Source organism: Saccopteryx bilineata, chromosome 2, assembly GCF_036850765.1.
Source record: "Saccopteryx bilineata isolate mSacBil1 chromosome 2, mSacBil1_pri_phased_curated, whole genome shotgun sequence".
In the NCBI taxonomy this organism is placed as follows: Eukaryota; Metazoa; Chordata; class Mammalia; order Chiroptera; family Emballonuridae; genus Saccopteryx; species Saccopteryx bilineata.
The window spans coordinates 235,516,532-235,524,989 of record NC_089491.1 but is presented as its reverse complement, the minus strand read 5'-3'; the positions used below and the strand labels follow the sequence as shown (position 1 = coordinate 235,524,989).

At 47.1% G+C, this 8,458-nt stretch overlaps 1 protein-coding gene across 2 annotated transcripts in view; it reads left to right on the top strand.

Annotated features, from left to right (window-relative positions):
- The first annotated feature begins 7,002 nt into the window (after positions 1–7,002).
- PUS3 (pseudouridine synthase 3) overlaps positions 7,003–8,458 on the top strand; it is a 284,654-nt gene continuing 283,198 nt past the window's right edge. The window contains exon 1 of one of the 2 annotated variants that reach the window (XM_066259662.1): positions 7,003–7,092. The gene's annotated coding sequence lies outside the window, so the exon portion shown is untranslated. The remainder of the gene's footprint in view (positions 7,093–8,458) is intronic. The other variant, XM_066259664.1, reaches the window with a different exon arrangement.

Sequence of the window (8,458 nt, the reverse complement as noted above, 5' to 3'; positions counted from 1 at the left end):
GAAACTGAGGGTCAGCAGGGCTAGGGTCACTGTTGGTCAAATAAGTTTGTAAATATGATATATATGTTTGCTTGCTTATAGTTTGCATTGGGTATGGGGGACAGGCTGTAAGTAGGCAGGGTCATTATAGCCTAAGAGTCATTATAGCCTAAGTGATTTTGTATCAGAGACTTCCTTGTTTGTATATTGGATTAAAGGTTTTGATTTCTACACTGTAAAATGGGGCAGAGGATCCCATGCTGGAAGAGAGCAGGGAGAGCAGAGAAAGGCCACGTGGAGGAGTGTAAAGCCAGGAGCCGCCATTGTGACCATTCACATGCAGGTTCGCATTGGATTCGGACAGTCGGTAAAGAAACCATGGAGCCAAAAACTGGTGGGCCATAGCCTTTAATCCTAGCTTGCACCCGGCGGGCAAGTAAAAATACACACTGGGCTCCAAAACCCAGTCACACTCAGTGCTCACAAAGCTACTGACTTATCCGAGTTTCCTAGAATCAAAGGTTTCTAGCTCACCAGACTTATTCTCCTCTGTTCCCCATCTCCCTCCTTATCCCAGATACAAACTCTACACAAACTGGCATCTCACTCAGCACTCCGCCATCTTAGCTGCTTCTCCTGGCCTCCTCCACGTGGCCTCCTTTAGCTGCTGGCTCTACTCTCTCCGCTCTCTCATGCTAACCTCAGGAACCAAGAGAGCAAACTCCCGTTCCGCCCCCACTTTATACTGTAGCTTCACAGCCTCTAATCCAATATACAAAGTAGGGAAGTCTCTAATACAAAATCACTTCTCTGAGGCATGATTGGATTGTACCACCTCACACCAAAAAGGGTGGGACAGGCTTAATCCCAAAACCAAGCCTCAGGCTACAACAATTCTCAACACACATTAATATCACCTGGGCAACGGCCTCTTTAACAAAGTGAGCATAATACATTTTATCTGCCCAACAAGGAGGCCAGGAGAAGCAGCCAACATGGTGGAGTGCTGAAGGAGAAGCCAGTTTGTGCAGAGTTTGTGTAGGGAGAAGGAGATGGGGAACAGAGGTGAATAAGGCTGGTGAGGTAGAAAACTGATTCTAGAAAACTCATATAAGTCAGTGGCTTTGGGAGCCCTGAATGGAAAGGGAAGTGTTTTCCCACTGTGTGTATTTTTTGCCCACTGGGTGCAAGCTAAGATAAAGATGATGGCCCACCAGTTCTTGGCTCTTGTTGGGCAGATACAATGTATTATGCTCACTTTGTTAAAGATGGCGCTGCCCACGTGGAGGCCGTTGCCTAGGTGATATTAATATGTGTCTCTAAGGGCTGTGGGCAGGCAGGATCCTTGTAGCCTGGGGCTTAGTTTTAGGACTAAGCCTTTCCCACCTTTTTTGATATGGGGTGGTACAATCCCATCATGACTCAGATAAGTGACTTTGTATTAAAGACTTCACTATTTTGTGTATTGGATTAAAGGTTTTGATTTCTACACTATAAAATGGGGGCAGAGGCCCTGGCCGGTTGGCTCAGTGGTAGAGCATCGGCCTGGCATGCAGGAGTCTGGGTTGATTCCTGGCCAGGGCACACAGGAGAGGCACTCATCTGCTTCTCCACCCCTCCCCCTCTCCTTCCTCTCTGCCTCTCTCTTCCCCTCCCACAGCCAAGGCTCCATTGGAGCAAAGTTGTCCCGGGTGCTGAGGATGGCTCTGTGGCCTCTGCCTCAGGCACTAGAATGGCTCTGGTTGCAACAGAGTGGTGCCCCAGATGGGTGGAGCATCGCCCCCTGGTGGGTATGCCGGGTGGATCCTGGTCGTGTGCATGCAGGAGGCTGTCTGACTGCCTCCCCGTTTCCAACTTCAGAAAAATACAAAAAATAAAAAATAAAAAACAATAAATAAAATGGGGGCAGAACGGGAGCTTGTTCTCTCAGTTCCTGAAATTAGCATTAGAGAGCAGAGCTGGGAAAGACCATGTGGAGGAGGCCAGGAGAAGCAGCCAAGATGGCGGAGTGCTGAGAGAGAAGCCAGTTTGTGCAGAGTTTGTGCAGGGAGGAGGAAGGAGATGGGGAACAGAGGTGAATAAGTCTGGTGAGCTAGAAACCTTTGATTCTAGGAAACTCAGATAAGTCAGTAGCTTTGTGAGCACTGAATGTGAGTGGGTTTTGGAGCCCAGTGTGTGTTTTTACTTGTCTGCCGGGTGCAAGCTAGGATTAAGGATGATGGCCCACCAGTTTTTGGCTCCGTTGTTTCTTTACCGACTGTCCGAATCCAATGCGAACCTGCATGGGCCAGGCGGCTGTGATGGTAGCCCTGGCCTTGTATACTGGCTTTACAGCTCTGTTGTTTCATTACCATGTGTCTGAATCCAATGTGAACCTGCATGGGCCAGGCAGCTGTGATGGTGGCCGTGGCTACTGGCTTTACAGTCACATAGACAGGTGAGGAGGTGGGTGTCCAACACATATCTTCTGACCTCAACTCCTGTTATCTTTCATGAAACATGAAGGAACAGAGAGTTTTATCTTTTGGAAATGCAGCTCCCCTACCCCTCCTTTTTATTTTTACTTTTTCAAAACAGAGTTGTAGCTCAGATCAGGGCAGAGTCTTTCGCCATGGTGAACTCAAAGGAAGGAGGCATGGCCTGCAGGAAGGGTGTTGAGCCAAGGTCTGAGTGAGGCAGAGAAAGTCACACTTAGGAGAGAGAAGGTGGGAAGTCAACCCCTTTCTCATGCAAAGGGTTTCAACAGTGAAACAGTTTTTCAACAAAGAAGCATTGAAACCCTTTAGTGAGTATCCTGCTGTGGGTGACAGACACATGCTCTTATAAAACCAGAACTCACTGAGTTTCCCTGTGTGCCAGGAATGAAGCTAGGAAACTTACTTATTTGATCTGATTTGTATAATAGTCCTATAAAGTGGATTTCACCATCTTTATTTCAGAATAGGCTGAGTTCAGAAAGATTAGATAATTTGCTTATGGTCTCACAGCTGGTGAGCTGTAGAACTCTAATTCAAACCCAGGTTATCTGACTCTAAATCTGTTAGTAAACTAGAAACCTTTCTTTCACATGTATCCTGGCATATGGGGGGCGGGAGGCCTCTCCTCCAGCCCCACAATGGCACCTTATAGAAAACAGCCTAACTTGGTAACCCCTCCGTCCTAACCCACCCTGCATACATCCTGAAAACTTAGGGGGAAAATAGTGTGGGCATTGAGAAAGAATGTATCTGCTAAGAAGGACTGTGGTTGCAAACTGCCCTTCTGAATAAAACTCTTCCTCTTTCTGCACCCCAGATTGGGGACTTTTGTTGACAATACGGATAATTAGCAGGAGAGGGTTCTTAAATTTTTGGGTTCAAAACCCACAGGGGCTATATTTACAGGCTGGCCCAAAGCATACAAATTCATTGAGCAGGACCCAGAGACAACATTAAGGGACAGATTCCTTGAGGAAGGAGGAATTGGTCAGTTGGATAGTGTAAAGCCAGTAGCCACAGCCACCATCACAGCCACCTGGCCTGTGCAGGTTCACATTTGATACAGACATGCTAATGAAACAACGGAGCCAAGAACTGATGGGCCATTACCTTTAATCCTAGCTCACACCCAGTGGGTGAGAAATACACACAGTGGGAAAACACTTCCCTTTCCATTCAGCGCTCTCAAAGCCACTGACACCCAAATATTCCTAGAATCAAAGGTTTCTACCTCATCAACCTTATTCATTTCTGTTCCCCATCTCCTTCTCTCTGCACAAACTGCACAAACTGGCTTCTCCTTTAGCACTCTGCTATCTTGGCTGCTTCTCCTCTGCAATGCTAATAGCAGGAACCCAGAGAGAGAGAGAGCCCCTGGTCTGCCTCATTTTATCATGTAGAAATCAAAACCTTTAAGCCAATATACAAATAAGGAAGTCTCTGATACAAAGTCCCTTATCTGAGGCATAAATGGGATTCCTCATAAGAGTGTACCACCCCACATCATGCAACAGTCAAGGGTGTGGGGAAAAGCTTAGTTTTGAAAAGATTTTAGTATTAAAAGGGTGGGAAAGGCTTAGTCTTAAAACTAAGCTTTAGGCTATAATGACTTTGCCGGCTTACAGCCTGTCTCCCACACCCAATGCAAACTATAAGTGAGAAAACACATATATCGTATTTACAAACTTATTTGACCAGCAAGGTAGGAACTTGCTGGTGACTATTACAGAGGATGCATTGTTACTAAACTTAAGGAAACCTGGGTTCTAGCCCCAGCTCTGTCACTCACAAGCTGGGACTCTCGGACTAGCTGCTTCCTCTCCAAGAGCACCAGTTTATTCCTTTGCAAAGTGAAAGATTGGACTGACATTATAAGATTGCTTTCACTTCTAACATATTGTGTGTTTTGAATCATTAGTGCCCCCACTCCCATAAGTTCCTGTGGGAAAGATAAAGGAGGTTAGAAAGTTTGACCTCCACACAGGATGATTTAGGGGCCAACCCATCTAAAAGCTGAAAACGGACTAGATGGCATTAGACAGATCTTTTCCAGCCTGAGCAGCGGCTGGTTTGTGTGTCTTTTTTTGTTTTTTGTTTTTTTGTTTGTTTCGTATTTTTCCGAAGTTAAAAGCAGGGAGGCAGTCAGACAGACTCCAGCATGCGCCTGACCAGGATCCACCCAGCACACCCACCAGGGGTCGATGCTCTGCCCATCAGAGGTGTTGCTGTATTGCGACTGGAGCCATTCCCGCACCTGAGGCAGAGGCCATGGAGCTGTTCTCAGTGCCCGGGCCAACTTAGCTCCAATGGAGCCTTGGCTGTGGGAGGGGAAGAGAGAGACAGAGAGGAAGGAGAGGGGGAGGGTGGAGAAGCAGATGGGCACTTCTGTGTGCCCTGACTGGGAATCGAACCCAGGACTTCCACATGCTGGGCCAATGCTCTACCGCTGAGCCAACCAGCCAGGGCCTTGTGGCTGGTTTTAAAGTGGATATAGTCCCCATTCCCTTAAAGCTTGTCTCCGCAGACAGGTTGACTTGGCCGTCGGAGCTGCTGGAGAAGCTGCAGTGCGCAGAGGCAGCTGGTCCTGCAGGAGGATGAGCGCCAGGGCACCTTCACTATTGTGGGATTTCAGCTCCCAGGGGCGGGCCATCTGCCTCCCTGGCTTCATTTGCACTGTTCATCTGTTATGTCTTTCTTGGTCGATGAGCACATTCAGACAATTATGGTTAGATTCTAATTATTTTTCTAAACTCACAAAATCCCCATAATATAGCAAAGGAGTCAGCAAAGAAAAAGAAGAAAAGAGAAGAGTTTCTAGAAATATGAATTCTAAGTTCACATGCACTTTTCATCCCCATTTGTAGGACAGCTGTTGTGGTGCTCTATTCACCCCCAAGCCCCAGCATTACCTCAAGGTTCTCGGTTCTTGTACTGGCTCCCCTCCCACCATCGTTCCTTTGAGAGACTATGGCCTGGTGATCAAGGAGTGGAGAGCGGCCAGCTACTGCCACCCGACACAAAGCTTCATCGTCTCTATCTAGGCTTGCCCCCTCTCCATTCTTGCAGTGGGGTCATTCCTTCTTCTTATCTGAGGTAAGAGCAGGGCAAGTAAGGGCTAGAAAAAGACTTCTCCCTTACATGGCTGATTAGAAGGAGTTTGGGGTCTGAGTGAGCCAGCCCTCACCTAACCTAATCTGGTTAGGTGGCTTCTTGTTTCTCCCCCAGGAGGTTGCCATAGTCTAACTGCTCAGCCCTAGCTTGAGTGGTGGAAGAAAATTGGTATCTGTAAATTTTTATGAATAAATGAATGAACGAGAGCTTAGAGAATTGACTGAAGTTTGAGCAAGAAACAGGAATACAAGGCCAACATCGTTTAGCTCATCAAATGCCCTTGTGGCCCTTGGGAAGAAGACAGATGAATATGGAAGGATCAGGAAAGGATGAGTTTAAATTTGAGGCACAAACAACATGGAACTAGATAAGTCAGACCTGAAAAGACCTTAGTCATCTGTAAGGTCAGGAGGCACGGCCACCACTACAGCCGCCTGGCCCATGCAGGTTTGCACTGGATTCAGACAGACGGTAATGAAACAACAGAGCCACGAACTGGTGGGTCATCATTTTTAATCCTAGCTTGCACCCGGTGGGCAAGTAAAAACACACACTGGGCTCCAAAACCCACTCACATTCAGTGCTCACAAAGCTACTGACTTTATCTGAGTTTCCTAGAATCAAAGGTTTCTAGCTCACCAGACTTATTCACCTCTGTTCCCCATTTTCTTTCTTCTCCCTGCACAAACTCTGCACAAACTGGTTTCTTACTCAGCACTCCACCATCTTGGCTGCTTCTCCTGGTCTCCTCCATGTGGCCTTTATCTACTTCCTGCTCTCTAATGCTAATCTCAGGAACCAAGAGAGCAAGCTCCCAGTCTGCCCCACTTTATAGTGCAGAAATCAAAACCTTTAATCCAATATACAAAATAGGGAAGTCTCTGATACAAAGTCCACCCCACATCAAAAAGGGTAGGAAAGGCTTAGTCCTAAAACCAAGCCCAGGGCTATAAGGATCCTGCCTGCCTACAGCCCACCCCCAACACACATTAATATTACCTGGGCAACGGGCTTCCATGTGGGCAGCGCCATCTTTAACAAAGTGAGCATAATAATGTATTTTATCTGCCCAACATCATCACTTCATCCAAACCTTTATTTTTTTCAGGGACAACACTAAACTCCAAGGGGTTAGTAACATTAGTGACGTCAAGAGGATCACAGAGTGAGGGCTTGGGTCTCTTGACTATGTTGTCCCTGACAAAATGTTAATCTCTTCTTTTCCACATTTACCTCAAACTCACTCATTCCAGAAAAAGCAACTGCCACCTAACTTGGGGATCCTCTCGTTGGGGCTTCTTTTTTTTTTTTTTTTTTTTTTTAATTTTATTCATTTTAGAGAGGAGAGAGAAAGGGAGAGAGAGAGACAGAGAGGGAGAGAGAGAGGAGAGAGAGACAGAGAGAGAAGGTGGGGAGGAGCTGGAAGCATCAACTCCCATATGTGCCTTGACCAGGCAAGCCCAGGGTTTCGAACCGGCAACCTCAGCATTTCCAGGTCGACGCTTTATCCACTGCACCACCACAGGTTCGTTGGGGCTTCTTAATGCTAATGAAGTATTCCGACATTACCTTGATTTACTGTCCTTGGGGTCATTTTGGCCTTTGTCTTGTGACTTCAAGGCTGCCTTCACTTGACATAAAGGATGGGTAAGGGTAGCAGAAGCCAGCCATACTGGGCCAGTTGTACCCTAGGCTGGCCCCATGAGAGGTCTGGCCTGGGTGACTACCATGGTGCCTAGTCTGGCCTCCTATTTGTCCTGCTGGGGACTCATGCAGTCAGTCTTAAGCGGAAGTGCTCAGACTTTGTCCAGTGATCAGGGCAAGGACATGGACATGCATTTTACCACTTTATAATGGCTTGGGTGTCCCCAAGGGCCAGTCTAGGATTTTCTAACCATGTTTACAGTTAGAAGAAAATGTAATGCATATGTATCTGACTCACTGATCTCTACGTTATTTCAAAGTTTGATTTCTGGAAATGGTTTGATATGTATATATACTCTGCTTATTTTTAACATTTGGATTGGTGAATTGGCCAAGACAAAATAAATACTTATCCTGAGAGGCAGAAGGGGACTTCAGGTAGAGGCAAGACCTGCAGGCTTCTTCCCAGGCCTGGCTAGGGACAGGAGGCCCAGCATGGCAGGAAGCATGCCTGCACCCAGAAACACACCTTAAGCAATGTAGCCTGCAGCTTCTCTTCTGCTTGTACTTCTGGGATACTGAGCCTACTGAGGAAAATCACCCAGATGGGAAGATGGTGTCACCACAGATCTGTTACATCGGACCTCTGATGCATTCCCAAGAGTACAGAGCGATCCCATTGGGTGAGTCCACGAGGCCATTCCAGACCTTCACCACTCTTCTCAAAACCCAGAACCTCTTTCTCAACCATTTTTTGTTTTGCAGAGAAAAGGGAGTCCTCCGGGAAAGAATTTCCTCTCCACAAACCCTTTTACCTCAGCAACTCTCCCTCTCAGCCTGGGTGATTTCTGAAGGGCGGCCAGCTAGAGCTCTCTGCTGTCCCAGGGACATCATCCCAGCCCCCCACCCCACCCGTCTGCCAGCTCTGCTTCCTTTGTCCCTGCTTAGCTGCTGTTGTTTCCCCAATTCTCTGCCTCATCTCTAATATCCAATCAGTCACCATGTCCTGCCAACCTGACCCCTTGAGCACCCATCCCCTCTTCCTGAGCCCCATTGCCACCGCCCTAGTCCAGGCTCTTACTTCTTGATGGCTATTGCTACAATCTTCTCTCTGGTTTCCATTCAGCCATTCTTGACCATGCTCAATCTGTACTACATAGCAGCAAGAGGGATATTTTTATAAAACAAAGCTTGTTCATCACTCCTTTACTTAAAATTCTTCAGTGGCTTCTCATTACTCTCCAGAT